This window comes from Boleophthalmus pectinirostris, unplaced genomic scaffold (assembly GCF_026225935.1).
Source record: "Boleophthalmus pectinirostris isolate CB_2022bp ecotype Guang Dong unplaced genomic scaffold, ASM2622593v1 HiC_scaffold_15, whole genome shotgun sequence".
NCBI classification, from domain to species: domain Eukaryota; kingdom Metazoa; phylum Chordata; class Actinopteri; order Gobiiformes; family Gobiidae; genus Boleophthalmus; species Boleophthalmus pectinirostris.
In genome coordinates, this window is record NW_026571070.1 from 1,335,273 (window position 1) to 1,341,374 (window position 6,102).

A 6,102-nucleotide genomic window follows, 5' to 3' on the forward strand; every position below is an offset into this window, starting at 1 on the left:
TTCTTAAATTTATTTTTGCTTCCATTTTCTGAACCTATTCAGAAGTTATGCATTCTGTAAACAAGGTCGCCTCTCCACAGATCTGACCTTTAAATTGGCCTGTTGGCATCATCTGCTTGTTTCCATGGAGATAGACGTGTGTTTAATGCCACATGTGGAACATTCAGACACATCCCCACCAGGGCACTTACACCAATCCACAAGATTTTTTCAGTTTCATTTATTTAAATATAACATTTATAAACAGCCATTTCCAAATGCTGCACTGAAAATCAGAGCGTCTGTGCCGTCCTCTTTGTTCTCTACAAGAATTCAAGCCCCTGGTCTGATGGGCACCTGTGTTTATAAGTTCTGATCCAGTGCAGCTCTCCAATATCACCACTTTTTAATTCATGGAACTATTTTATTGTTTTGTTGTTTTGCACCAGATTGAGTCGCTGCAGTTTGACCTACAACAGCTGTCTGCCCCTGGATGAAGCTCTGTGGATAAACCCCTCCCACCTCAGAGTCTTGGACCTCAGTGAAAATCTTGAACTAACAGATCGTGGAGTGGAGATTTTTGCGTGATTTTCTGTGGAACCCACTGTGTCAGCTAGAAACTCTGAGGTCAGCCGCTGCTCCACACAAATACATTCCTGTGTTCACACTTGATCCTGCCTTTAGTATCAGGTCAGACTTACTGCAGAGCCAAAGTCTGGATGAGTGATTATTGTCAAATATTGGGAATTATGGTCTTACATAGGTGAGAGTGTGGGGAAAACAGCAAAACCATCAAATGGTTTAAACCAGGGGTGTCCAATATGTGGATCGCGATCTACCAGTCGATCTCCAAGGTAATGTGGGTAGATCGTAGTGTCGTAGTACTCGTCTCGGACTCGATCTTGTCTCTCACTTGAGGTCTGACACTCGACAAGTCGGCAATAAACTAGTACAGGTGTGCGGGAGGGTGCGGGGGCATGTGGGAACGAGCGGGCGCTCATTTGGAACCCGCAGATAATGTGTGACACATCACAAACGCACACTCCCTGTGCGCACCTTGTCCGTAACAGTGTGGATCACAGGACAGGTTAAACTTTTTAAAACATCCTACCTGTCCACCTGCCTCACATCACCGCTCCTCGCCTTTTCACGCTCTCGCTCCTTCCTGTGTACAGCACAGACAGGCTCCATCCTCAATGCGCTGAGTAGAAGAGCAAGACAAACATGAAGTAAAACTAATCTAAATTTATGTTGCAGTGTTGAAACAGAGCAGGTCTACAGCACAGAGCAGATCTACAGCACAGAGCAGATCTACAGCACAGAGCAGGTCTACGGCACAGAGCAGGTCTACAGCACAGAGCAGATCTACAGCACAGAGCAGATCTACAGCACAGAGCAGGTCTACAGCACAGAGCAGGTCTAGTGCGACATGTGGCTGAAGTTTGCCTAATAAAAGTGCACAGATGCATCTGTGTTTGTCATGATGTACGTTTGGTTTGTTAAATGTGCAGATGCTGTTAAATCCCACTGCAAAACCAGTAAGAGAATGTAACTCCAGTTAGGAACTTGAAAAAACAGGTTTAAAAATCCGACCCACTTTGAGGCAGATGTATTACATCTTTTTCACTCAGTGCTCCATTGTCGTTTAGACGTGAATATTTACTGATCCGACACGTGTGTAGACGAAAAATTTTTTCAACCTGCAAAAAAAAAAAAAAAAAAAAAAATATATATATATATATATATATATATATATATATATATATATATATATATATATATTAAAAAATGTGTTTCTCACCTTCCACGGTGGTTGGTCTCTCACCCTCATTCAGCTCGGGTCGTCTACCAGAGGCCTGGGAGCTTGAAAGTTCTGTTGCAGTATCTTTGCTGTTCCCAGTACTGCACTTTTCTGGACTGAGATGTTCCATTGTTTTTCCCGGTATCTGTTGTAGCCACTCTTCCAGTTTGGGGGTTACAGCCCCGAGTGTCCGATCACCACAGGCACCACTGATGCCTTTACTTTCCAGGCTCTCTCCAGCTCTTCCTTGAGCCCCTGGTATTTCTCTAGTTTCTCGTGTTTCTTTTTCCTGATATTACCATCGCTTGGTGTTGTGATGTTCCACCACCACTATGTCTGGTTGGTTCATCACCATCCTGTCAGTCTGTATCTGAAAGTCCCACAGGATCTTGGCTCAGTCGTTCTCCACAACCTTTGGAAGTGTTTACCACCTTGATCCTGGGGTTTCCAACCGGGCCCTGACATGATCCATGCGTACTGGCTAAAGAAGCTCACTGCCCTCCACGAGCGCCTGGCAGCACAAATGAACCAGCTGCTAAGGATGGGGGGACTCACCTGAATGGTTAACCCAAGGGCGTACGATCCTGATCCTAAAGGATCCCTCAAAGGGTGCAGTCCCATCCAACTATCGGCCAATAACCTGTCTCTCCACAACATGGAAGCTCATGTCAGGCATCATTGCGGCTAAGATAAGTGGGCACATGAATCAATACATGAGTGCAGCACAGAAGGGTATCGGCAAAAACACCAGGGGAGCCAAACACCAACTCCTGGTTGACCGAACAGTCGCCTGACTGCAGAACCCGTAAGACCAACCTGTGCACTGCCTGGATTGATTACAAGAAAGCCTACGACTCAATGCACACACATGGATCACTGAGTGCTTGAAGCTGTACAATATCAACAGGACTCTAAGGGCGTTCATTGCGAACTCGATGCGGTTGTGGAAAGCCACTTGCACATGTGTCCATCAAATGTGGCATATACCAAGGAGACTCACTGTCCCCACTACTGTTCTGCATAGGCCTGAACCCTCTCAGCCAAATAATCGACCGCACTGGCTATGGATACCGACTCAGAAACGGGGCCACCATCAGTCACCTCCTCTACATGGATGACATCAAGCTGTACGCTAAGAGTGAGCGAGACATCGACTCACTGATCCACACCACAAGGATCTACAGTACAGACATTGGGATGTCATTCGGGCTTGAGAAATGTAGCAGGATGGTGACAAAGAGAGGGAAGGTAGTCCACACAGAGGGGGTGTCACTCCCAGAGGAACAATAGCAGACGTTGAGGACAGTTACAAGTACCTTGGTATCCCACAAGCAAATGGCTCCTCGAAGAGGCAACAAGGAAAGCGGCTACGGCCAAATACCTGCAAAGAGTGAGGCAAGTCCTTAGAAGCAGCTCAATGGCAAGAACAAGGTGCAGGCAATAAACAGCTACGCCCTGCCAGTGATCAGATACCCTGCAGGGATTGTAAGCTGGCCAAAGGAGGAGATACAGACCACAGATGTTAAGACACGAAAGCTCCTGACCATGCATGGAGGGTTCCATCCCAAATCCAGCTCCCTGAGACTGTACGCAGGCCGGAAGGAAGGGGGCCGAGGACTAGTGAGTGTGGGAACCACTGTCCAGGATGAAACATCCAAGCTCCTTGAGTACATCAAGGACAAGGCCCCGGCAGATGAGGAGCTCAGAGAATGTCTCAGACAGTGGGGTCCAGAGAGAAGAGGTTCTGGAGGGACCATCATGGCAGGACAAACCCCTACATGGGGCGTACCACCGGAACATAACTGAAGTGGCTGATATCAAGAAATCCTACCAATGGCTTGAGAGGGTCTGAAGGACACACAGAGGCACTGATCCTGGCTGCTCAGGAGCAGGTCCTGGGCACTCGAGCAATAGAGGCCCAGATCTACCACACCAGACAAGACCCACGGTGTAGACTGTGCAAAGAGGCTCCTGAGACAGTCCAGCACATAACTGCAGGTGTAAGATGCTGGCAGGGAAACAAACATGGAGCGACATAACCAAGTGGCGGGCATAGTGTACAGAAACATCTGTGCAGAGTACGGGCTGGAGAACCCCAGGATCAAGGTGGGAAACACCTCCAAAGGTTGTGGAGAATGACCGAGCCAAAGATCCTGTGGGACTTCAGATACAGACTGACAGAATGGTGATGGCGAACCAACCAGACATAGTGGTGGTGGATAAGAAACAGAGCAGAGCCGTGGTGGTTGACATCGCAATACCAAGCGATGGTAATATCAGGAAAAAGGAACACGAGAAGCTAGAGAAATACCAGGGGCTCAAGGAAGAGCTGGAGAGAGCCTGGAAAGTAAAGGCATCAGTGGTGCCTGTGGTGATCGGACACTCGGGGCTGTAACCCCCAAACTGGAAGAGTGGCTACAACAGATACCGGGAAAAACAATGGACATCTCAGTCCAGAAAAGTGCAGGACTGGGAACAGCAAAGATACTGCGCAGAACTGTCAAGCTCCCAGGCCTCTGGTAGACGACCCGAGCTGAATGAGGGTGAGAGACCAACCACCGTGGAAGGTGAGAAACACATTTATATATATATATATATATATATATATATGCAGGAGCGTTTATCATGTGGACGTAGCCTAAATCCACTGAGAGTAGGACAAAGTGGGGAAATGTTTGTGTATGTGCATAGAGCTGAACTCAACAGAGAAGCAGGATCTGATCACACTTCACTGAAGAGTCATTATAGCAGCTTTAGTAGAATAAACACTCGTACAGATGAACGTGCCTTTCCCATTGTTTATTTTTCTGTGCACATAAGTGACTTTAAGAAACATGAGAATTAATCTACACCCAAGATAACAGAATAAAAAATCATATAAACATACAATAAACAAAATACCTTTTTCCCCTCATATATAACTAGGTGCTGTTTTTTGGACATTCCAGCCTTGACACTTTCAAATCTTCCAGGAAGGCTTCAAAATAAACCATCAACCTTCACAGTCTTTTCCTGCCCCAACACTAAGGCCTCATATTTGTTCTGTGTAGTTTAAGGTCCTGTGGTGTGTCGGACTTCAGCTGTCGGTGTTTGGCTTCTGCTCTGAGGCTCCGTCCTTCACTTCCTCTGAGGCACCTGGACCTACGGGGCAATACTGTGACGTCTGCTGGACTCCAGGAGCTGAGAGAGAGTCGACCAGGACCAGGTCATCAGCTGCATGTCCTCAGGTCAGACACCATGATTCACTGTGGCTCTTTCCCTGTGCCTTTGAGTGCTCAGATTTGTGCTTCTGACCTTAACTAGGTCACGACAAGAACAACAAGTAGAACAAAAATGGGTATTAAATAAGACAAATTAGAAGTAAATAAATAAGTAAATAAAATAACAACTAAATAACAACAAAGGTGCATCTAAATGAATAAAGCTAACTTAAAGAAAATGCCCAAGGGCTGAGCCAAACTGACTGAGATACTGTACCTCAACAGTGACCTCTAGTGTCTCAGTTACACACGGCGCTGTACACGTGTAGTACTGAGGCACGGCACTTTTATTGGGTGAGGCTCTGGCAGGTGCAGACAGGGGACAGGAGGGGGGGGCACATACCGAAAAGGCACATGTGGTGAAAACAAATGAGGGGCCCGGGGCGAGCGCCGTAACCACCACCTTAACACTGACGTTCACAGTGGCTTCCTGGAGTGGGAGGGGATAGTTAAAGTGGGCGGAGATAAGTCCAGTATGATAAATAAGTGTCCTCCCTCTGTGTTTTTGTTTCTTTTACAGTTCTGTAAAGTACAGCGCTGCAGATTTGATGTCAGAATCAAGTAAGTTGCTCAGATCTCTCCTGTATCACTTCATCTGTCACTCTTCTGTTGTTGTTTATTTGTGCAATATTGGACATGTTTGCATAAGTTGAAAAATCTCACTCCAAACACTTACTTTTCCGTCAACTTAAATGAGAACATCAACCGCCCACGACCATTACAGTAGCACTAAGTGACGCTTTACACACCATAAGAAACCGTAGACGACGGTTTTCAAGTTAACAACTTGGTGATCATGTCCAATGTGTTTGTATGTAATATGTTTTTTGTAATTATTTAATTCTCTTCAATGCATAAATATACCTCACATTAATTCTGTTCATAATTATGTAAAATACATGTGCGTATGACAGTGATCAACACATTCAATTGTTTTCCCAACATAAGATTCTCCACTGCTACATCAGCCAGTACACAACCCAATATACTACCACCAAGGTCCTCACATGGAGACACAAGATGCTCTCCACGGGGAGGAGGCCAGAAGCGCTCCTACTCTTC